Source organism: Patella vulgata, chromosome 3, assembly GCF_932274485.2.
Source record: "Patella vulgata chromosome 3, xgPatVulg1.2, whole genome shotgun sequence".
Taxonomy (NCBI): domain Eukaryota; kingdom Metazoa; phylum Mollusca; class Gastropoda; family Patellidae; genus Patella; species Patella vulgata.
Genome location: NC_065881.2, coordinates 51,171,501 through 51,197,385, shown reverse-complemented (window position 1 = coordinate 51,197,385; position 25,885 = coordinate 51,171,501). Strand labels below are relative to the sequence as shown.

Sequence of the window (25,885 nt, the reverse complement as noted above, 5' to 3'; positions counted from 1 at the left end):
TCATTGTGGCGACAGACAAGTTACGTGACAAAGATGGCTGCTTAAAATAGACTTTCATGGCTTGAGGTAGTTCCTTGCGATTAAAATGTTTGGAGAGGGGTTCGAAGCAAATTTGTGTGGATAGATGAATTAGTCTGAAAATATTTTTAGTTCAAACATATCACCAAATCACACTTGGCAAAACATCTTTAATTTCATTTCATTTGTTTTGACCTAATTTTTGAGTTATTCCTGTCCTGGCAAAATGACAGGTTTTTTTTAATTTCTCATCTCGACATACTTACATTACATTTTGGCTGGACTGACTGACATTCATTTTTATGCTATTTGGATTGATTCGTCTAACGTTTGATCCAACGTTGGCACAAGGAGTAAGGCGCTGGCCCACTACTAGGGTGTTTGATCCCGGTGTTGGTTGATAAAATTCCTTGGGATTTTTCACTATGGTGGGGACACCCTCATAGCGTATGTCCGTCTTCAAAAGCCCAGTTGGCACTGACAGGTAGGACGTTAAACGCTATTTTGTTCTATATTATGTGTTCTAAAATGCGCAACCATTAATTGAAAAATATAGCTCAACTACCAGGAAAGTCTAACAGGAAATCACATCGTTAAAAATACTTCAAAGGAAAAGAAACATTTCCTGATTTTTCAAGCCCAGACAGACGTGGAAAGAGAAGTGTGTGTGGTACTTCTTATTGGACAAAATCCGAGGTTCCTTGTTCAAATTGGTAGTGCACCTGTAAAAAATCCATTGGCAGACCGAAGAAGAGTAATGTTATACAATCCCTATCATGTTGTGCACCTTACCAGTACCGTATAATAGTTTCAAAAAATAAATGAAGTGGCGTGCAACGCCAAACACCATTACATTTCACTGATCCATTTCCTTTTCACAGAAGTATATGTGCACTCTAAACAAAAAAGAAATTCTACGTTTTAGAACCGATTAAAACGTAAGTAAAAAGGTGCTATAATTATTTACCACTTTATCAAATTGTTCTGTGTTTTTTATCTAACCTTTCATAGTTTTACACAGAACATTAAACTTCTTCAAAATCCATGCAAGAAGTGTAATATCAAGATGTTGGCTAATCTTGTTACAGCGTATCAACCAATTCAAGTTGATATAACACAAATTCCATTACTGAATAAATAAGAAACGTTAATCTATGAACCGTTAAACTTTGTGTTAAAAAGTCATTAACGACAAGTGGTCAGAAATGAGTTTTTCTTCTTTCTCAAAACCATTCGATTTCGTATTGCAGTCATACCTAATAAACCAATATTGTTTGTTACATAATGCACATGTTGAATGTGTAAAGGTCGATTCAAACTTACGTCAAATGGTACAGTGAAACTGCTGGATCGAAAATATTTTGATCGTTAGATCCATAATATTATAAAACGACTAAAATTAATTAATTTGTCTCCCTAGTAATATAAGTATATTATATCCATTGGAAGAAAAATACAATAATTGATTTAACTGTTCGATTCCAATAGACTAACACGATGCTAGCCTACTGTATGGACCAGGAAGTGACCCTAACGTCTTCGCTGGAATCGTGGAATTGTGATGTCATGCCAAAAACCGATACGCAATTGTCCAAGGAATAAGCATACTAAGTGTTATGTTTGTCATACTTGAATTGACGAACATTGAGACTTTTTTCAAGAGCGTCCCCCAAAGAACACCAACAAGATGAGTCGCGTTTGGTTTAAATATCAGTCGCACGAGCGAGGTACTGGAAGGTTAGTTTCGTTCGATTTGTGCCTGTGGGATCTACGAAGCAAACAGTTCATTTGAGTATGCAAAGAGAACATACATCACAAAAACAGTTTATAGGGGTCGCTTCAATTTCTCATTGTGTGACAATTCCTCAATGAGTGACAATTCGACACCACATATAAACTTCGCCGAGAGAAAATTAAAAGACAACAATTCCCTGAAAATTCTGTTACTCTGTGGAAAACAATAATAGCCGAAAGTATAGCGTGGAATTGCCATTGTCCACGTTGAAGTTTGTCCAGGTTCATATGGATATTACCAGTCAAGATTTCCAGAATTAACCAATTTTATTTTGCGGTTTCTCCTTTAATCTGCAAGTTTTCCTGTTAGTTTGACACACCATGTATTTGTGACTTTGGAATCGTTGATTAACTTACTACCGATCATGTATAATAAACACATCTGCAGCGCAATAACAAACACTATTTCTCTACTAAACAGAGACTTCCAAAGGAAGCTGAGATCTTTGGGGAATTCCACAAAGGTTTCCAATTCAACCGTATGCCTTTGTTACGACCATTTACGCCCAAACAGCAGATATTTTGGTCATTATTCTTCCAAAGGATTTACATCTTATGCAGTTCGACTGTGACAACATAACACAATATCTGTACAAAAACTATAATTACTTGATTCTAACCAAGTTATACAACGCTGTTCAAAGTCAAACTTATTTAATTCTACGTGTTTTTTTAAAATGTATGTTGGAAAGAAAGCTTATCAAATTGCTTAGATTAGATTCATTTATTGTGCTTAAAATGCAGTACGTAAAGACTGTGGATATTGTTTTATAAACTAATAACAATATTGCTACTTTAAGCATACATTATGCAAGAGCTAAATCTGCCTATTGCAGGTCTTTCTTTAGGCCTGAAATGTTATCTAAATTATTAATTAGACATTAATTAACCTATCCAGACCATAATCAACTCTCGACGCTAGCCTGCGATATTTACTGGATTAGGATCTTATTTGCTACTCAACTTTCATTCATGATTTAATCCTAAATTGGATAATCGAGACTATGTTTTTTTTTTATCGTACCTACTCTAGTAATGATGATCAAGGCTAGGCCGAAAATTCAATCGCTATAATCGCGGTTCAGAGTGGATAAACTTGACTGAAATTTCAGCGAATTCCCTTTACATTATCTAGTTTTTATACGCCCACATTTTCATGTGGACATATATTGTCGTCGCCCATGTCCGTCCGTCCACAATTGTTTGTGGACACTCAACAGGTCACAATTTTTATCCGATTTCAACGAAACTTGAAATATAGGTTTATCTCCCTAAGATCTCGATTCCTGTCGATATTGCATGTATCGGACCGTAACTTCATGGATTATGGCCCCTGATTATACGAAAAATCGCAGTTTTAGCTTGTGGACCCTGTAGAGGTCCCAATTTTATCTGATTTTGTTGACATTTGAAATGTAAGTTTAAAATCTAAACATCTTGGTTCCTTTTGATATTCGCGCATATCGGACGTAACTTCCTGAATTATGGCCCCTGATTGTACGAAAAATCATGGGGTTTTTTTTAGCTTGTGGACCCTATGGAGGTCATAATTGTATTCCGATTTAAAAAAAAACGTTTGAATATATCACCGACAAAATGGCCGCCCCTCGTACGCAAAAAGTGTAGAAAATATGGTATATCAAGGCTGTGGACCCACTAGAGCTCACAATTTTGATCCGATTTTGATGAAACATGAAATACATGTTTATAACCCAAAGATCTTGGTTCCTGTCGATATTTGCGCATATCGGATCGTAACTTCCTGAATTATGGCCCTTGACTGTACCAAAAATCGCGTTTTTAGCTTGTGGTTCCTCTAGAGGTCACAATTATTATCCGATTTAAAACAAAACCGTGTAAATATATCCTCGTTACACCGTAATGATGGTTGAGTTCGAATTTCGTGAAAATCGGACCAAAATGGCCGCCCCTCATATAACGTAAATGGTGTAAATATGTGGTATATATCAAGGTTGTAGACACTCTAAAGACCACAATTTTTTTTCCAATTTTGATGCAACCTTAAATTTATGCTTATATCACAAAAATCTTGGTTCCCTTCGATATTCGCGCATATCGGATCGTAACTTCCTGAATTATGGCCCTTGATTGTATGAAAAATCGTGTTTAAGGCTTGTGGTCCCTCTAGAGGTAACAATTTTTATCCAATTTAAAAAAACCGTATAAATATCACCGTTACACCCTTATGATGATTGATTTCGAAATTCGTGAAAATCGGACCAAAACTGCCAGACAAAATGGCCGCACCTCATACGCTAATACACTGGTAATATTATTATGTATTTTTACCCTTTTTTTAACTGGCAGAAATATTGCCATCGTAATAACTGTATTTTAACATTGTATGTTATTTCACAGTCTGTAATGTAACTTTATCTCTAGTTATTATACATCCAAGGCAAAATTACGTATCTATAAATGGAATACTTGTAAAATTACCATGATGTTAATTTACATAAATTGGTACAATAACATTAAACAAAAAATTCATGTTGTGTATTTTGAGAGAGTTTATGTATTAATACTTCATAACTATTATAGAATTTGCCAAGGTAAAATTACTTAAATGAATGTGTTTGTCCCTGCTTGGCTAATTAGTCCTAGGTTCGATCCTGGCGAACACAGAAAGTTTTGCGGACCTTCCAGTCGAGCATCATTCGATTATGTAATGAAATTAAATAAAATGGGGTTTAATGTCCTACTGTTTTGCTCCTTACAATGGAAAGAGTAGGTGGCATGACACAGTCCAAGCAAAATGTCCCACACAACTCAATGTATGGCACATACCTGTCTTTATTAGCCAGTTTGGTGCATTCAGATTTTGAATAGTCTATTTTTCAAAATTGGATCGACTAAACCGACTGACAGAACACTAAATATTTGATATGTGGTCAAAGGGGGAATAACCGATATAACCACTATTTGACAGTAAATTTACAATTTTCTGTGAAAATAATATTTCAAATGGCATTTCTGTTAATATACAGCTCACATAATGTAACCTGACATATGATTGTATTACTACATTCATTTTGATGTAATCTTAGATAAGCCCTGCATTCATATGCATTTACATCGTTATAAATGTAAGTTAACAAACCATGTGTTATTACAAATCGAACACTGTATTTTTACTATACTTATAAATGTAAATATACATATAATTCTAACAGTGTAGTGTAAAAATATAGAATATCAAGGTTGAGGACTCTCTAGAGGTCACAATTTTGATCCGATTTTGATGAAACCTGAAATGCATGTTTATAACCCAAAGATATTGGTGGCTTTCGATATTTGCGTATATCGGATCGTAACTTCCTGAATTATGACCTCTGATTGTGTGAAAAATCGTGTTTTTAGCTTGTGGTCCCTCTAGAGGCCACAATTGTTATCTGATTTACAAAAACGTTCGAATATATCACCGTTACACCGTAATCATGGTTGGGTCTGAATTTCGTGAAAATCGGACCAAAACTGCCGGACAAAATGGCCACCCCTCTTACGCAAATAGTGTAAATATATGGTATATCAAGGTGGTATACCCTCTAGAAGTCACAATTTTGATCCGATTTTGATGAAACTTGAACTATATCTTTATAACCCAACGATCTTGGTTCCTGACGATATTCGCGCATATCCGAGCGCAACTTCCTGATATGGCCCTTGATTGTTCGAAAAATCGCTTTATGTTTAGCTTGTTCTCTATCCATCTCTTGCAGAATGTGGGCGTATCCTGCCTGGCAGCCGCTGGTTAACTATTATAATCAGAACTGCCAGCTCTTTATCTAATCTCCCATAATGTATCTTTTAGTATAATCTTCGTGTAATAATTATCACACTAGATATATATTGATATATCAGCCACAATATTATCATTTACTAGCTGAATTAGCTGATGTTGCGAGGAATCAGATTTCCCCCACTTTGTACAATCCATAATAACACAATAATCATTAATTGGCCAATTCCATCATTAAGTACGGCACCAAATACAAAATTAATAGACCCATCGATTTTCTTGCAAGAGAAAAATAAAAGTTATTGTTAACTTGTTTTAAACTTGTTTTCTTTTAGTCTCGGTCACCCAGAACCTCCTAGTCTTCAACCGTTGTCAATATTCATTGCCCATACGTAACCAGGAGTTTTTTTTATGTGGTAGATTATCCAGTATTTTTCGCCAATTCAAGTAAGAGTTGCACCACTTCCCGGTATAAATCCCACAGTTCTTGCATTATTATAAACAAACATGAATCGTGACGACGAATTAGGGTTACCGGTGATTAAAAAAAACATAGATATGACCCATGAAGAGAGAAATTTTACAATAAAAAAATTAAATGTGTTGGATATTGAAATGGCAATGCAATCAAGTCGATTTTCTGGAATGGCATTCTTAAATTAATTTCAAAGGCGTCGACATCTTGGGTTAGGACTAGTTACCCCCCCCCCCCCTTATTCGGAGATTATTTTTCTGGATGCTAGAGAATGGTTTTCTTTCCGTCTCAATTACGCAACGATGATATGCAAAGTGGGCGGTTTCCATGATTCAATATTGCAGAATGGGGGTTTCTCCCTTGGACATGTCTCCCTTGGAATTCTGAAAACACCAGGAAACAAAATGAAATGAGGCTTAACGTCCTACTTTTCTGCACCGAATTGGCTAATAAAGACGGACATACACAGGGTGCAATGAGGACCGTGACACTACGACCTTATTTCGAATTTCAACTGTCAATGGTTCTTTTACGTGCACTATGGTTTTCGTCCCATCTGAACAACTAGACACTATTTTTCTGGATGCTAGAGAATGGTTTTCTTTCCGTCTCAATTACGCAACGATGATATGCAAAGTGGGCGGTTTCCATGATTCAATATTGCAGAATGGGGGTTTCTCCCTTGGACATGTCTCCCTTGGAATTCTGAAAACACCAGGAAACAAAATGAAATGAGGCTTAACGTCCTACTTTTCTGCACCGAATTGGCTAATAAAGACGGACATACACAGGGTGCAATGAGGACCGTGACACTACGACCTTATTTCGAATTTCAACTGTCAATGGTTCTTTTACGTGCACTATGGTTTTCGTCCCATCTGAACAACTAGACACTGTTCATTATCAGGATCCTGTACCACTGACAATCTCTAAGATCGAACCCGGGACTCCCTTGTTAGTGAGTCAGCGTTTTACTCATAGCCACCACGGCTACAGAAATGATAACTGTTAATGGTCATTAATTTCCAATTTCATCCAAAAAAAAACTGCACTAAATACAAAATAGTTTTGGTTTCGTATACCTAACAAGTTGTAACGTTTGCCGTGTACGAGACAGATAATGTCTTGCTTGGGGGTGCAAATAGCAAATGTAATGAACAAAGAAAACATGTCCTACAATACAATGCGGAAGTAATTAGTAATAGCTGATTCACAAACGACAAAATAATAATAGAAAAACTGTGTATAATGGAGTAAACAGATGTTTACAACCTTAATTCAATTTGGACATTTCATGTATTTCACCAGACATAATTGATTAGAAATTTCAATAATTTTTTAAAAATTGAATATAAATTACGTAATATTACTAGTATGTGTTTTTTTACCCATAATTCATGTCCAATTTAAGATTCCTAAAAATATAGCCACATGCCCGATAAAGAAGATATACCATGCATGTCTCAACAATCCTTTTTCACCAGATAGGACCTAGATACTAAATAAACTTCTAAAAGCAATATAAGATAGATCGCTATGCTGCTTATCATATCCAAACATAATAACGTTGGAATAGATGTTAATTGAGATATTTCAAAATAAAATCTGCTTGCGATGCAATCGGTGGGTTCGTTTTGCCCAACTGCCGAATCCGCCAAATATAAAGATTTCTTCATTTTGAACTAGACTGAAGGCTTCGTTAAAATCCACCTCTATGAAACGTATTCTGCCATATTGCGTCAGGTATTAGGCCGGCAAGTCAAAATTTCAATTATCCATAAATTGTCAATATTCTATGAAATCATTTAAATGTTGGATATGATATGCAGAATATGCATATCTATTACATATTTTTTAAATACCTTTAGCAATCATTTTGGCGCTATTGACAAAAAAAAACATCTCTGGGAAAGAGTCAAATGTTCATATTTAGGTCAAATGTTTACTGTTTTTACGGATCATGACGTATGTCAAGATATATACTAAGCAACAAAAGAAACGCCAGGTTGGTATGTTACTCTGAATAGACACATTGCATAAAACTTGCCAAATGTTTTTATTGTATATTTGTGACCACATCTCCAACTTTTCCTGAGCAATAAGGCTCCTTTCCAAACACAAAATTGAACCCAGGAAATGTTCTCAAAAACGCAACCTAACTTCTGAGATGGTAATGTGTTCTCCATGATTTTCATGTAACTCATGCTGAACGTGCTGTTCACCTGGACCAGCACTATAAAATGCACCCCCATCCCTGGTTGAATCATTCACACTACAACGTCAGCAGGATGCCACGGCTCATGACAGCTCAGAGGAACCAGGCACTTGGAAGACTCGACGCTGGCCATACTGCCCAAGCCGTTATCAATCACTTCCAGGACAATGTTCGGACCATCTACATGCTTCAGCAACGCTTCCGGGCCACCAACACCACGGATGATCGCCCCCGAACTAGTAGACCAAGGGTTATCACAAGACGACAAGACCGCCATGTTGTGCGATAGCATGTGCAGAATCCCTTCACACAGGCATCTAGGACAGCACGCCAGACAGTGGGAACACACGAAAGACCCATCAGTACCGATACAGTGCGCCGACGTCTCACCAGAGAGAACATCCATTGCCGTAGATCCTCACCCCTCGCCATCGACATGAATGTGTACAGTTTGCCCAACAACACCAGAACTGGCAACACAGGCAATGGAGAACTATTCTGTTCACAGATGAGAGTCGGTATTGCGTATCAGCTGCAGATGGCAGGACCAGAATATGGCGTCGACGTGGCCAGCGTTATTCTGACCAGTGTGTTATGGAACGAGACTCATGGGGAGGTCCAAGCATAATGGTTTAGTTGGTCCAGGGAGAGGAGGCGGCATCACAGCAGAGCGCTACATTGATCAAGCTCTCATCCCCCACGTCATACCACATTGCGCACGTCATCGAAACAACGTTTCCAGCATGACAACGCCCGTGTCCACACCGTCAGAGTTACTCAGGACTTTCTACAGCAGAACGGTGTCAACGTTATGCACTGACCAGCCCTTAGTCCGGACTTAAGCCCTATTGAACATCTTTGGGATGAAATTCAGAGGAGACTTAATAACGTCGTACCGAAACCGAACACAGCCGATGGATTGAGCCAGTGAGAGTCTGGTTCCAGGTGCCAATGGCATTCATCAATCGTCTGGTCCACTCCATATACAGACGCTGCGCTGCTGTTATTGACACTCGCGGTGGACACACCAGATACTGATGTATAGACTGTATACAGACTCTAAATGTCTTGGAATTGTGATTAATTAATCACTAATGTGTCAACATACTGTTCACAAAAAAATTGCTTTGATCCATTTAGTAAGTCGTTTTCTAGAATGGTTTGATTAAAGTGCCTCTCTGATTTTGAAATCGTACTGACGTGTTTTTTTTGCTGTTTAGTATACATCCTAATAACGGCCTATAGTCTCATGATTATGTATCTGACTTCTGTCAGGACCATTCTATTATGGATATAGACATATTTGTTTGAATTGAAATGTCAGAAAAACAACCAACAACCAATTGTGTGGCTCGTCAGTCATCTCACTTGGCCATGGTTTAAATCCCTGAGCGAGTAAACTACACATTCAAATTCCATTACAAAATCAGCCTATGTTCTATAATGGCGCCCAATATTTGCTCTTGGTTGTTTTTGGCGTCTGGCGAAGACGTATGGGGCTTCAAAATAAATATAATTACACAGAAACGGGAGTTGTTGTTTGAGAAAGATATTGAATGATTCGTTAGAATCCATATTATTTTATTTTATTTATTAAAACACTTGTTTTGGCCATCTACTTTCAACTGTTCCTTTTTATCAAGTACTGATCACCCAGTCGTGCTGTTATTCAACTATGATCTTATAGACTGCTTTGTGTGTGGGGGATTTTTATCTAGACTATTAATATAACAGCATATTAGACATTGCTGTGATACAACGAGTTAAGAGTAGATAATAATGATGAATAAGAAATGTCAATAAAGTGAGATCAGTCTACACCAGATTTCATCAATAGCTAAAGAATTATTATCAAAGCAATGATGGTATGTTATCCAATATTGTTTATCAGCTCACTCAATATTTAACGACCAGGCTGAACTAAGACAGAAGAACGATAAAACAGAAAGTAGAGACAATAACTAAGCCATATAATATTTCTTATAATTAAATTGATTGAAATATTAAACTGACCAGTAAAAATACACCATGCCATAAAAGTAAAAAAAAAATAATGTAAACAACATTGTTACATTTATAATTTCTTTTTTTTCTTTTTTTTTTAAAAAAAAGATCGGATTTTGATGTTTTTGTCTAAATCAAAGATATGGTGGCAGTTAGTGCCTATTCTAAATTCTCGACTTATCGGGTTGTGAAGGCGACAAGTCGACAAATCCCCCACAGGATTAGTAAAGGTATGATGTATGATGTATTTTAGATTTCTTCGAGTTCTATTTATTCTTTCGATCTATCACGCTTCATCAAATTATTATTATTATTTTGCTGCCCTCTATGCGAAAGAGTGTGAAATTATAAAATGTTATTTGAATGTCAAAAGTGTAGTAGATATCTTCCACACTGATAGGAAGTGAATATTCGCTCGGTCGCTACAACCACTTATAGGGATGACATCGTTGCGGCTTAATGAGCCCCCAATATTAACATTTTTCCCTCTGCAAAGGATATGTAGGTAAGCAATATATCCTATTTAGTGTAAATGGGCGTGTAAAATGAGTAAAAGGCACCATTCTGCCCAGACCAGTAAACAATGCACGCCCCACTGAACCAATGATTAACGACCGTGAGTGTCGTCATATGTTGTAAGCGGCCGTCTTTTACTGAATTATTAGAAGACTTTCTTAATACTCTGTGAAACAGGTTGGATTTTTCCCTTCCGGTTATTTACCCTCCCGTTCTTTTTTCAAAGGCAAATAAAGGAGGTTCAAAATTTAATTAAAATTTATTTCTTCAATAATAATGTTATAAATTGTTTTCAAGATATAAATTGTTGTCAGCATCGGTAGAACTATCAAGCTATGGTGGAAAAACAGATTACTTTGAAGTGTGCACAGATAATGTATTATTATTCAAAGCTATTATATGTTTTTAAAACAGATGAACTATAGTTCAAGGCATTTGACGAGAACAATAATTTCACACAATCATCATCTCACCCCAATAAAAAATGTTGAAATAGGAAAAAAGAAGAGATAAGATTATGATTCATTGTTTGCAAAAATGCCCACGGCTTGTTCAATCTTAATAAAAATACACTTTTCATAATGTTAACAAAGTTAACAGCTCCAGAGAACCCGGTACTTAGCGGTGGCTCATTGAGTAGGGCGCTGGCTCACTAGCCGAGAGGTCCGGGTTTCGATATTGGTATTGGATGAGAGAGTCCCTGGAATTTCCACCTTGGCTTCCCCTTGTCAGTTGGTACAGGGCGGGGTCAGTGGCGGCGACGGCCTCCGGTGGTTGGAGGGGCAGAACTGCGGCAAAACCGCCTGTCGGTTGATCACTAGTTTATCCGACCAGAGAGGAAAGTGTCAAACGAACAGAGTGAGTGAATCATAGCGAATGAATATTTTCGCCACGATATTTTGAGACACTGTTCGTCGAAATAAATAGAGCTGACCAGATACTGCCTGTCGCCAAATCACTAGTTTATCCGACCAGAGAGGAAAGTGTCAAACGAACGGAGTGAGTGAACCAAAGTGAATGAATATTTTCGCCACGATATTGTGAGACACTGTTCGTCGAGATAAATAGAGCTGACCAGATACGGTCTGGCTTATGTGTCAAATGAACGGAGGAAGTGAATCAAAGTGAATGAATATTCTTGTGGCGTTGAACCCATGCCCAAAAACTTTGAGGATCGTAAAAAGCACTTCTCAAGTGGTTTATGTATTATTGTTTATAGTAGGTTATAGTGGGAATGTGAGATTTAATCACCGTAGAAGGTATTAATTACTGAAACGTATCACACATATTTTTTATTATTTTCTAAAATTATTGGGAGGGGGAGGAGGGAGGCAGATAGCAGACGCCACTGGCTGGGGTTAAGGGACAGCGTCCAATCCTTGGGGTGGAACGAAAAATATGGTAGAAATTCACCGAGCGGGGTGGTTTTTAAAAAACTCTAAAAAATATCTAACTGCACCTATGGCTGACCTGCAAATAATAGAAATTTTTAGTTACTGGCTAAAATATCGCTGTGCTATAACAGAGGCGGATCCAGGGGGGGGGGCGCCCCTGATTTTCGACAGTCCCCTTTTTTACTGCTGAAAGTGCCTTTTCTCAGACCCAAATATGTCCGTTCCCAACCCGTTGCAGGGATCCCAAATGACTCAAACCATCGACTCAACCACACCAGTCTGGTCTAATTAATGTTTCCACTTTCAAACGAATTCTTGTTGTTTAGCTGACGGTGCCCTAATCCTATAGAGTGACTATAGACAGACATCATCTTGTGGAATCGACGCGCATGAGTGCAACTTGATGTAGTTTACTTAGACGAAAGTATCAGCCAAATAGCTACAGGTGCAAGGAAATGACGGATAATTTTCTTGGGGGGAACCCCCCCCCCCCCAAAAAAAAAAACCAAAACAACAACAACAAAAAAAACAAATCTCTCAGCGGCGTGCCCCGTCTCCGCGGTCAGTGCCCTCATTTTGCAGCGACCCCTCCCCTTTTGCATGATTGATTGGCAAGACATTTCCTTAATGAACAGTTACTTCCTGTTTTCGTTATTGTGCAGACATACAATTATGTTTATTTCTAAATATTGACTGACATTAAGGACGCTTTAGCTCAAACATTTCCTTTAGATCGAATCTGTCAGGTTTTACATATCCTGGTTCCAAAATGCCAGATATAACTTCATTACATGGGAAGTCTGAGTTTTCATTGGTCTAGCCAAAATCAACAACAATAATGGACGGGTTTGTTATTTTATTTTGTGGTACACATTGATAGTATACATGTAAAACAGTAATACCGCTGCTTGGCCCTAGAGACTGCACATGTACAATAAAGCAAACTGTTTTATTATGAATTGGCTTGAAATTATCTATTAAAGTCAGCAAATAGGACATATGTACATGCAAAGAGCAGTGGGTAAAATCAAGCACTTTTGGTACAATTAAACAGATGATGGAGAGGGACATATTGATGTAAACCTCACACTTGTAACAGAAAGAACATCTTAAAACTCTACTTTAATTCAAAACTTTTCTCGCGGACCCCATATAACCCAGTACTTCAAATTCCTTCAAAAAATTTCTTATTGTTAAGATATTACACCACATCCCATTCCACTAGCACGGTAACCATCGCTACCTGTTTTCAGTCCTCAAGCCAGGATTAAAAATATTCCTTTTGAAATCGTTTTCTTTTTCATCCATAATTTCAACAACTTGAGTTGCGCCAACGCAATGGCGTATTTATCGCGTAAAGTAGACAATTTGAGATTAGAACAATTAGCATCACACTTAGACCAACGATTAGTTTTGACTTTTTAAATTAATAAATTGACATGATTTCCCTCAAAATTGTGAAACGAGTTTTACAAAATTAATTTCGATTGTGGGTGATATTAATAATTCCATGGTGTTTATAAAGGAGATGTCTTTATTATTATGATGTCACGGGAGCCACGATGACTCGGTGCGTAAGACACTGGCTCGCTAGCCTGGGGTTGCAGGTTCGCTCCCGGTGATGGCCAAGAAAGTTTCGATCTAAATATTGGAAATGACCCATTTAAGGAATTTCTTTAAAGTTGTATCCACGGTGGTGGCTAAACAAAGAGTCCTTTGGTTACCAGTTTGTTCCTTTTGGCTTTAGTATAGGATGGGTGGAAAATGTCAAGTCATTTGGATGGCGTGCATAGAAAGAACCCTTGGAAATTGGAATTTGACGAAAAGGGATAGAAACACAAAGTCCGGACAAAACCTTTTCCTCACAACACACTGGACCGTGTATAATTAAAGCCGAACTCCGGTTACAAAACTAAAGAAATATACTCTTAAAAAAAAGTAGGGGATATTGAAATGCAAATACCTATGCAGGTTGTGATATGATTAATAGTCATGGACACTTGACATGCTTTGAGAGTATGTTCACAGATGAAGAACTTATCGCCCAACAGAACCACTGAGCTGCACATGCGACACGCAATATCGCCATACGCGTGTGTGTGTGTGTGTGTGTGTGTGGGTGATTGTGTGTGTGTGTGTGTGTGTGTGTGGGGGGGGGGTCATTTTGAAATTTGACACTATCCATGTTTTCTTTCCTATCGGTTATTGCATATTTACTGTTTAGCGTATCTTTGCTTTAGTGTGTTATGTTTAATTTGATTGGGAGACGTGTTCGTCGACGTCTACGTCAATCCTGCAAGAATTGGCCGTGGCACTGCAAGAGGAGTGGGTCAGATTGCCCCAAATCGTGATTGGGCGGTTGATTAGGAGCATGCCACGACGAATTGCTGAATGTCTGAGGATTAGTGGAGCAATTAATCATTATTAAGACAAAAATCAAAAACGTTCATTTTCACTTTTGACGGTGTATCTCTTTGCGAGTGAAATGGGGCCGTCAGATAAGCCGCCCATATGAACTGTTTATGCTCATGTGTAGGCAATTGGCCTGTTATTAACATACCCTGGTTACATCTAATAAAAACAGCAGTGCATTTCTGAATATCCCCTACTTTTTTTTAAGAATATAATTAAATAAAAATAAAAAATAACGACCTGGATGTGGGCGTGGCCTGCCTGTTTTTGTACGCCGTACAATCGTCTTATTTGTTCTACAAATTGAAAACAAGTATGGCGATTATTTAGGGTGTTATTTTTTTTAATTTAATTATTTCTGTAGTTTTGTAATCGGAGTTCAGCTTTAAAGCCAGTTTCATATTGTTCAGTTGTATGATTGACTTGTTAACCGCGATGATGAATCTAAACCTTATGATAAATAAAGTTAAATTTTAATTTCTTGTGTTGTTTTAGAATTTATAAGTGATATTTGCAACCCTTTTTGTAGTGTAACTTAAACGCCCTACCCATCCCTGTTAAAGAACGCCGGTGGGATTTTAATCAATCTATAAATCAAAAAGCAATCATAACCTTTTTTTCTGACATAATTTTAATTTGTAAATTTGTATAACCGTGTCGACAGATTGGGGCTCGTTTTAATTTGAATGACACATTGGGTCTAGCCGATTACGTCTTAATATTAAGGCCAACTGCAGATTTTGTCTAGGTTGCGAGATGTAAATGTTCAATGTGTCCTAGATCTCCTGGCTAGTCAGGGTTAGGTTTAAATATTAAGGCCAACTGCAGATTTCGTCAAGGTCGCGAGATGTAAATAGGGTTAAGGCAAGTGATTGTTGACGAGATTGTGGGTTAGGGTTAGGTTTAAGAATTTGGGGGAGAGGTTAAGTCTCCACATAAGCCTAACCCTCGCTAGCCAGGGCAGCCTTCGGGTGCGCTTGTATAGTCACGACTATACGACAAAGTATAGTTCATTACACCCGAACGGAAGCTAGTTCGACCATTACGGTCAAAATGGACGCCGTTCTCTTCAATGAATTTCTACAAAACCTTTTACTTAACGAAAACGCAAGTTTGCTTAATGAAAGCTTTGATATGACCACATCATTCCTTGGAGAAAAATTCCCGGAACGTTTGCCAAAAGTTTCTGACTATGCTGAAAAAGCTGTACTAGAAGTAGAATATGATAACGACAATTTCAAGAAATCTACTCACAGTTGAGTCAGTGACCGAGTTATCCCCAGACAATAAAATAAACAAATCAACTAAATATCCAGAGTTTATTTACAGTTACATAATTTATATTTACAGTGTATATCAAATTGATGTATTTAATAAACAAAATCGTTTGTTTGTGTTACTGTTTTTCCAAATAAAATTCACAAATGGATGAAATTTTTTACTATAATACTGTCACTTTCACAATTTCAGTCTGACATCAGCCTCGGTCGATTTAATCCTTGGTCTAATTGATTGACAAAACATGATTATCCACTCTATATAATATGGAAACTACTTAAATATGTTATGTGAATTTAAATAAGTCTCAGGTTCTGGGGCAACATTGGTAGTATACGTTATATCTTCATATAACAATTTCAACACAACATATGTTTTGTCGCGGGACGCCATTTTAAACCTGACTTGACCTGCCTCAACCGACCTCGAAAGGTGGGTTAATCATGGTCGCGACTATAGTCTAACCATTTCAATTTCGGGTGCGCATGGTCGAGACCTAGTTGAACTATGGTTAAACATTTGGACGAGCCGAAGGCGGCCCAGGATGTCTAGGACACAGTGAACATAGACTAGTCGTTCAGATAGGACTGAAATCTAAGGCCCACCCGTGTACAGGTCAGCGTACCCCTGGCGAGTTATCTCATGAATAACGAATAATGATACACAACTTGGTTAATACAGCATGAACGTGACGCTGTGACTTCGTTGTTCCTGGTCGATGAAGATCCCGTTTGGCAAATTACCTATTAGTGCTTTGTAATGTGTGTGTTCAGTTTGTACTTTATTATACCTTAACTTGCAACAACCTGTAGTTAGACGTCTTCATTCTGCCGGTAATCTGATTTCCTAATTAACTGTTTGGCATCTTATATATCAAGGATGAAGTTATAACAAATCAAGCCTGGTGGCTTCTATTTAAAATAGAGGTTGTATTATTGGTTGCAGTCTAGAGTTACTGCAACTTAAGCATTAACCTACAGCGTATATCTGATAAAATTGACACTAAGCAGACCACTTCCCAATATCGGAGACGACTTCCCAATATTGTAAGCAATATTGGTGGTTATAATAATATTGCACTAATAATGCCTTTTACCGACGTAGTTGAATTGGGTAAAATAGGAAATACAAATGAACAATCTTTTGGTCTAAAGTACAATTTTAGCAGATTATTAGGCTAGTGTGTTTTCTGAAAAGGGAGGACCACTGATTATGGATCATGGATGATTCTCGTAAATATTGCTCTCGACAAAGAGGGGTAGACTCCCTACTTGGCTATATCAATGCAGTATTTCCTTAACAAATAGACATTGAATAAAAGTTTTGTCTTAAAGCTTCCCATGTGGCAGCCCTCAGACACTCGGAAATTTCTATTTTACGTTTCATTCCGAGAGTGCCATCCAGGTGCAGTGTTGTCTTTATTTATTTCGGAGAAGAGATGACCTGGTGAGTTACACATTAGTAGTGTTATGGTGTATCTTTGTATATATTTGATTACTATTTAATTTTAGCCAATTGTTTTCGAAACTTTGTCCATGGTTTCCGAATCAGGATCAATCTCGGTATCCCCAGTGGTCTCATTCCATTCCACTCCACTTTACCCTGGGTTCATCCGTGGGGTATTCACATATTCAAGTTATCTGCCTATGATTGTATAGCTTGATTCTACGAACCAATCAAAAAACAGTTTACAAGCCAGTCTTAGCCTCTTTATTTAAAGTAGCTAAGTCCGTAACTCAATATCATCCAAAATCTTCGACATTGAAAACACGTTTTTTTTGCAATTTAAATCAGCATTGGTGTTGTGATCTTACCTGGAAAAGATGGGCTTCTGATATCCAATATTTAAGACAAAATAAACATTTTACCATTGGTACACGAATCGTGTACCATAATGCGTTTCAGCGCCATTAATTTTGTAACAAGGTGCTCAAAGAATGAGGCTAGACATATTCCTCAAGTCATGTCAAACGGTGATATCATGTTCTTATTTGGACAGCATGCGCAATAAATAATATCGGTGTTGACTAGAATAACCAGAGCTAGAAACTGACTTGCGGTTGAGACTTCTGATGACAATTCACAGTGAAACGGACACGATTGAATGTAAAACAGTTTATATATAAATTCATATAACATTATTATATGTGTTGCGACCCATTTTGTGCTAATTTCTAGGTCCAAAATATTAGCGATTTAGCGCCTTTAAGTTCACAACAATCTGGTGGCTGTTCGCTCGATTATGAGAAAGTTTGCAAGAAATTTAATATAAACGACATGATGAACCCAGGTATAGTGAAGTAGAACGGAATGAGACCACTGGGGAGACCAAGGATGAATACTATCGAAATTGGTCGCAATACTATATTGTTGGGGTTTTTTTTTGCGCACCTGCACTGAAAAACCACACATTAGAGACCTGGGACCTTATTCACGAAAACTTAAACTAAGTTACAATCGAAATTTTAAGAAATACTGAAACTTCATTGGATATATGCAAATTGATTTTACTGGTCAGCCAATCGAATTGCAGTATTTCCTAAAATTTCGATTGTATCTTAGTTTAAGTTTTCGTGAATAAGGGCCCATTTTTTAAAGGTTATCTATCACAGATTTCATTACGATTTCATGAAAAACCTTTGATAACGCTGTACGTCTGTAGGATGGTCTTGTAAACGGTGCATTCAAATAAAATAGGTTCATTTGTAAAAGAAAAAAAACAGAAACAAAACAAAATTATTTTGACTCCCAATAGCTATTAAAACATTGACCTGTAAAATACCATTTGATACAAATGGGAATATTGAAGGAAGATGTTTATATCAATGAACATTGCGGATAAATAATATGATCCCAACAAGGGATTTTGTGAGCAGTTTAGATTACCAAACGATGAATTACCAAACGATAAATTCAAGCATTAACAATAACAATTTCACGTTTTTAACTGAAATTCAACACCTAGAACCATGCTGTTATAAAACAAAACTTTAAAAAAAAAATTAATAAAAAACTGAAATAAAAATCATCTTTTAATCAATATTTTCTGAATTGTCTTGATGTATTATAGCGCATACTTAAAAAAAACCCCAAAAAACCCCTATAAATATGTATGTATGTATTTTATATTAAAAACACACACATCAAGTTGACATAAAGTTCATGTCATTAGGCTTTCACCTTCGGTGACTAGTATATGCACGGTCCATGTTATTACTAAGATTATTATTATTTTCGGGAGGAGAGGGAGGGGCCTATTTCTCAGCAAATATAAGAGATAGAGGTCTAAAATTTGATTATTTGCCGGGAAAGTGGGTGGTGACTAGTGCTTAAAGCTATTTCGCAATTCGTGCGCATACCGGAAGTGACGTTAAATACCAAAAACGAAAATCGGCCTTAACTCTGTTAATTCTCAACCGATTTTTCTGATATTTACATTTTTGGATAGCTGGAGACATTTCTGAGCAGATAGCAGTTCAAAAAACGTCGAAACTTCGTCGCTTTCATTTTTTGGTGAAAATTGGAAAATTTTCTAAAAATTTTATTTCTTGGAACTTTTCAATTCTAATTACATTTTTGGATAGCTGGCGTCAATTTCTAGGCCCCAAATATTAGCGACTTAGCTCCTTTAAGCGAAACGTGCTGTATAATGTGGATACAATCGGTGCGCAATGCTAACCTATAGAGCTATATAGAGAGCTTTTTCTTTCACAGTAACAATATTTGAACTACCAGTGTTTTGCTGTTAACCAAAATATGGGATTGGTTCTTCTAGGGTGAAATTACGTCATTTTAGTAAGTAACGGTTTTAATGAGGGAGAGAAAGAGAGAGCTACATAGAGAGAGAGAGAGAGAGAGAGAGAGAGAGATGGGGTTGAACGTCCAATCGACAAAAAACAGGTCATTTCGGGACTAACATAATATGGTTTAATTTTATTTCAATAATTCGCTCTTGCGCATAGGGGTCATTTGCAGTGGAGAATAATGAATAGGCCTGTGCGACTTTAGTCTTGATTACTACACCGATTTTCAACGTAAACTCTAATTACGCCATTGAGGTTACTACTTCGATTTCGACATTTTGGGACTAACATATGGTTTATTTTTATTTAAATAATTCGCATCCGCGTAGAGGTCTTTAGCAGTGGAAAGAAACAGGAGGACCCGGAGAAAACCTACTAGGTTAGACGGGCGAACCTACTATCTGTCATGTACTACCGGGGAATCGAAACCACGCTAGTTCACTCAATAACAGACTTTATAATGCAACGCGCACGCGTTAACCATTCGGCCATCCAACCCCTTCCCCCGCCCGCACCAAGTTTAATGAATAGGCTTATGCGACATTAGTCTTGATTACGACATCGATTTTGAACTTAACCTCTAATTACGCCCTTGAGGTTATTAATTTGATTTCGACGTAAACTCACATTACGTACAATAAGGTTTCGAATTTGATAATTGAAGTGATATATACATTTCGATTCCGGTATCGATCGCGACTTCGTTGTCGACCACGACTTTAGATTTTCGACGTAAACTCTAATTGCGTCTTCTGTTTCGAGCTTAACCGCGATTACAAAATGTCGTCGAGAATGCTATCTGAGCTCACCGTGACGTTTTCGGTGTGGTGAAAGCCTTCGGTACTCCTATGGAGTTCTAGTATTATGATTGTTATCAGTGCCGGACTGGTGGACCAAAGGCCCACCTGTCAGGTCATTGACCAAGGCCCACACAATTACCCGCCGAAGGCGCGTGACGAGCGCCCCGAAGTCGCTTGAATGTCCAAGGGGGTCGGGGGGGGGGGGGTCTCCCCCCAGGAAAATTTTGAAAATTGACAACCGCAAACCCATTTTCCAAGCATTTCAGACCAAAGCAGAAGAAGGCAAATTTTTGATTTCCTGATACAATTAGATAACAGAATGACCTGAGAGCTTATGAAGAACTAAGTAGAGGTTAAAAGATGAATTACACGGTTCTTGGTATAATGAGGTCAAACTCATAAAGTTCTTCCTTGTACTACACTTCTTTTTTGTGTTGTCGGTCATTTTTTTTCCTATCTTTTCTTTCTCCTGTCCTGTGTCCTGTCCTCTCCTTCCTTCTTTCTTTTCTTTCCTCCCCCTCTCCTTTCTTTCTCTTTTCTTTTTTCTTTCTCTTTTTTCTTTATAGGCTTAGGCCCACTTTTTTAAATCAGCTTAGGCCCACCTATCACGGACAGGTGGACAGGTGGGCCCAGTCCAGCACTGATTGCTATTGATTTTTGTCAACCTTAGAGAAGTTACTATATAACACTGAATAACCGGGAGGGGGGGGGGGTCTTGGAGTAGAGAATTGCGTATAAATTTTATGTAACTGAGCTGGGACTTTGTTTCACGGGGCGATTACTTGGTCTCATGGGGAGGGGAGGAGGGGGGGGGGCTCCCTCTAAACCCGCACCTGGCCCAAAATATACACATATTGCAAAACGGGACAGACAATGAATGGCATCGCTTAGATAAGCATATTCCCCATATCGTATCCAAAATTGACATTATTTCGTATATAGTACGAACTAATGTCGTGATTGTATCATGCCATCCAGAGGGGTTAATAATAACGAAATAAATTGGCCTATAACGTGGTAAACGGCAACCTGTTTTTACCGTTTGGTAAACATATGACCTCCATCATGGGAACATAAAGGCCAACACGGGGCTTTGTTATAGAGTTAGTTTGTAAGACCTCAACAATAACCCTAGCGAAACATAAGTCCACCAGGAACACGGAAGATTTAAATCCAGGAACAGTTGGGATACTCCACAAAAAGAAAACATACGCATCATATGCCATATGTGTGGAGGTAAAAAAATTACCGAACGGTAAAACCTGGTTGCCGTTTACCTCCTTATAGGCCGATTCATTTCGTTATTATTATCCCTTGCTACGAGGTAACGGGTGGAAAAAGATCATCTTTTGAGACATAGCATGGTTCTAACAACCCGCATATTTCCCTCAATTTTCATTCCTTTGAACTAAAAGTTTTATATGAGTTACATGACATATCGCAGGGGCGGATCTAGGAATTTTGAAAAGGGGGGGGGGCGCCGCAAAATGAGGGCACTGACCGCGGAGACGGGGCACGCATTATCCGTCATTTCCTTGCATCTGTAGCCATTCCAAGAGCTATTTGGCTGATATTTTCGTCTAAGTAAACGTTCGGAAATCGTTGAAAAAGAGCCTTAAAATCGAGCAAAAAAGCCAGTTGAACATGCGACTCGAAAATTGTCAAGGCGAGCGAGGCATTATGATGGGAAAAAAGACGAATCTATTCCCTAGCCACTTCACTATTTAAGCCTTGTAACTTGTACTGTGTACTGTCCACACATGAAACAATGCTACATCAAGTTGCACTCATGCGCGTCGGTGATGGGCATGAGTGTGTACGCCGCCGATTCCACAAGATGCTATCATTGATGTCTGTCTATATAGTCTCTCTAAAGGATTAGGGCAACGTCAGCTAAACAACAAGAATTCGTTTGAAAGTGGAAGCATTAATTAGACCAGACTGGTGTGTTTCAGTCGATGGTTTGAGTCTTTTGGGATCCCTGAAACGGGTTGGGAACGGACATATTTGGGTCTGAGAAAAGGCACTTTCAGCAGTAAAAAAGGGCACTGTCGAAAATGCCCTTTTGGATCCGCCTCTGTATCGATCTATCACACATTAAATTTTGATCTCGTCTGTTTATTTTATAAAAAGTTTAGCCAGGGCAAGTTTTAATTCTTTCATTTCGGCCAGTGTAAACAATTGTTCCTTATTGTCGGTATTACTTTAAATTTGTCAAAATTTCAATTATCGATATGTGTTTCATTTTTTTTATGAAATCACTCAAATTTTTGAATATAGTGTGTACAATATGCATATTCATAACATATCTTTCCTTCTCGGCCACATTTTGCAATACTTTGGACACCTCGCGTTTGTTTGTTCACGGTTCTTGTCTATGATTAGTAGCGTTTCGATGTTGACGCCCGGCCTCTACTTGTCTCAGCAACACACGGTTTAGTGTCAGATTTGCTCCGAGGTAGCAAGGTATAGTCTTATTGGAAATGAAGTAATCGATTGGACAAATTATAATATCATTGTCTAGGTCAAATCAATGACATTAGTATCCTTCATAGTTTAAGGCTACTTTTGGAGACTAATTTGGTAAATTTAGCGAGAAAATCAACGAATTAATTCACACATATCTAAAGTCCGCCTCGTAAGGCAGACAAGATTTAATTAATTTGTTACAAAATATGGTAATAAAGAAATTAGATGAAATCTGATAGCCTGTATAAGCGCAGCGGAAAATACTTTATCGGATTATGGAGCGGAATTCACGACATTTCAATGTACATGTATATCACTTCTTAGTTACATAAAGTAAATTGGATTACACATGTAAAAATTCTTAAATATTGTAGTTTGAATTTGCATTTTGTTCTAACTACATTATAATTTTTGGTTTATTGTCATACTTTGATATTAAAGCAGATTATAGTCAGAATAGTTTCGTAAACAAAATACTTCACAAATGTTACTTCGCAAAATAGGGGGGGGGGGGAGAGAAAAACCATAACAATGTTTACACTGTGTAATTGCAAACTCTTCATAATATTCATTAAACATTGATGACATGTAGGGTTAACCGTGCACTTCTTGAATACTTTCTAAAACATTCCCTCCATCTCCTAATTGAATAATAGATCACAATTTCATACGTTTTTCAATACAAAGAAGTATAACACAGACTTTTCTGGGTGTATGAAGGGTGGAATGGTGAGATTATCATGAGATCGATATGTAGTTCACACTGCCTTGTCCATACTCTATAGCCAATAAACCAATAAAATGTTTGAGATGTTTTAGAAACCAAATTTACAATGTATGCTGCCTCCTATGGGATTTAACATACGCTTTCGCACTCGTATAGCCGGGATTGGAGGGTTGGCAGAGAAAAAAACATGAGATTCGGTAGAGAACAGGCCTACACTCCTCTTGGTACATCCGTTGGTTTGATTACATGCTTGACACAGCCGACAGGTGACCCCGTTATAGTAAGCCACCAGCTAGCTGCATGTATTTAATTAGCTCATTGTATTTCAGGACACCACGTTGGTTTTTATGCACCCACACTGAAATGTGGTCGTATATTGCCTTCGCCCCCGTCCGTCCGTCCGTCGTTCCGGCGTCCACAATTGCTTGTGGACGCTCTAAAGGCTAAAGTTAATATCCGATTGACTTTACATTACATGTATAAATTTTATACACAGTGTTTAAGGTGATGAGACGAAGAATCCTATTGATTTTCAGCGATTTCCGATAATTACTTCCAGAGTCATGGCCCTTGATCACTTCAAAAAATTTTGTGGACGCTCTAGAGGCTAAAGTTAAAATACATTATGCAAGAGCTAAATCTGATTATTGCAAGTCTTTATTTAGGCTTCAGATGTCATAGAAATTATAAATTAGATCTTTATTTACACAACAAGCACAAAATCAACTCTGAAGACCCACGGATGGCTTGGATTCGGCTTGGATTTAAACAGGATTTCATTGATTGATTAAATTTTTAAATGGCGTCGTACGCGGAGTTTAACCGTTACATTGACGTCATACTCCCGGAAATTTTAGATCGAGGCTAAATGATAGAGTGTAAGAAGCGAGGCAGCCGTTGAGCGAGGCCGCATGTCAGTCAATTTGATTGAAAGTTCGATATATACGGCCTTGATATTATGTTTAGTTGTGGTTAAAATGAGAGTTTGGATGTCCTTACGGTACCACAGCCATTGAAAACGTTACTTGATAATCGAGATTATGTAGGTGGAGTTAACGCCTGTCAATCAAACGATCGGCCAATCTCGGAGACGGTGAAGAGAGAGTTGACTCCTATTTTTAGTCAAAAATTACAATGGTGATAACTTTTTTCAGAATAAAGTAATTTGACTGAAATTTTCAATATACTCTTCTTTCATCATCTATTTTTGAACTGTTATAGCAAGAAAGGCCAACTCTCTATTAAAATCTCCCATAATGTATCTTTAATATCCGATTTACTTTAAATTTATACACAGTGTTTAAGGTCATGAGACGAAGAATCCTATTCATTTTCAGTGATTTCCGATAATTACTACCAGAGTTATGGCCCTTGATCACTTCAAAAAATCTTGTGGACGCTCTAGAGGCTAAAGTTAATATCCGATTGGCTTTAAATGTATACACAGTGTTTAAGATCATGAGACCAAGAAGCCTATTTTAAGCGACTTCTGATAATTACTACCAGAGTTATGGCCCTTGATCACTTCAAAAAATCTTGTGGACACTCTAGAGGCCAAAAGTAAATATCTGATTGACTTTAAATTGATACACAGTGTTTAAGGTCATGAGACGAAGAATCCTATTGATTTACAGGGATTTCCGATAATTACTGCCAGAGTTATGACCCTTGATCACTTCAAAATATCTTGTGGATGCTCTAAATGCTAAAGTTATCCGATTGACTTCAGATTGATACACAGAGTTTAAGGTCTTGAGACAAACAAGTATATTGATTTCCAATGAATTTCAATAACTAAATCCATGATATTAAATGTTTCGTATACTAAACGTTAGCATGGGGCAGAACTTTATAAAACCAAACAAATTCCATAGATTTTCTGATAATTACTTCATGAGTGTATTATAAATGTTTTATTACCGAAAAAAGTAAAAATATGCGACAACTCTTGTTGACTGTCCGGACGATTTAGCTGCTGTGGGCGTATGTTTCGTTGCCTGGCAACCTATCTTTTTTTATTCGAGAACTTGATCTTTAACATCTTTTCTTTTGGCAGATTTTCGCGTCGCTGAGCTGAGGTTAGTCCTATTACAGCATCACCACCAGTACTAGTCAAGTGCCTAACCTACAATTTCCCGGAGGGATGAAGTCGCTCGACAGCCGCTGGGCTATTAAAACATTTTTAATGTCGAATCTTATTAAAAATCTTCGACTTCGACT

At 37.6% G+C, this 25,885-nt stretch overlaps 1 long non-coding RNA gene across 1 annotated transcript; it reads left to right on the top strand.

Annotated features, from left to right (window-relative positions):
* The first annotated feature begins 345 nt into the window (after positions 1 to 345).
* On the top strand, positions 346 to 25,883 carry LOC126815617 (uncharacterized). The gene is made up of 3 exons (XR_007678001.1): positions 346 to 502; positions 10,375 to 10,496; positions 25,722 to 25,883. It is a non-coding gene; the product is annotated as an uncharacterized LOC126815617 (long non-coding RNA).
* The last annotated feature ends 2 nt before the right edge of the window (positions 25,884 to 25,885 follow it).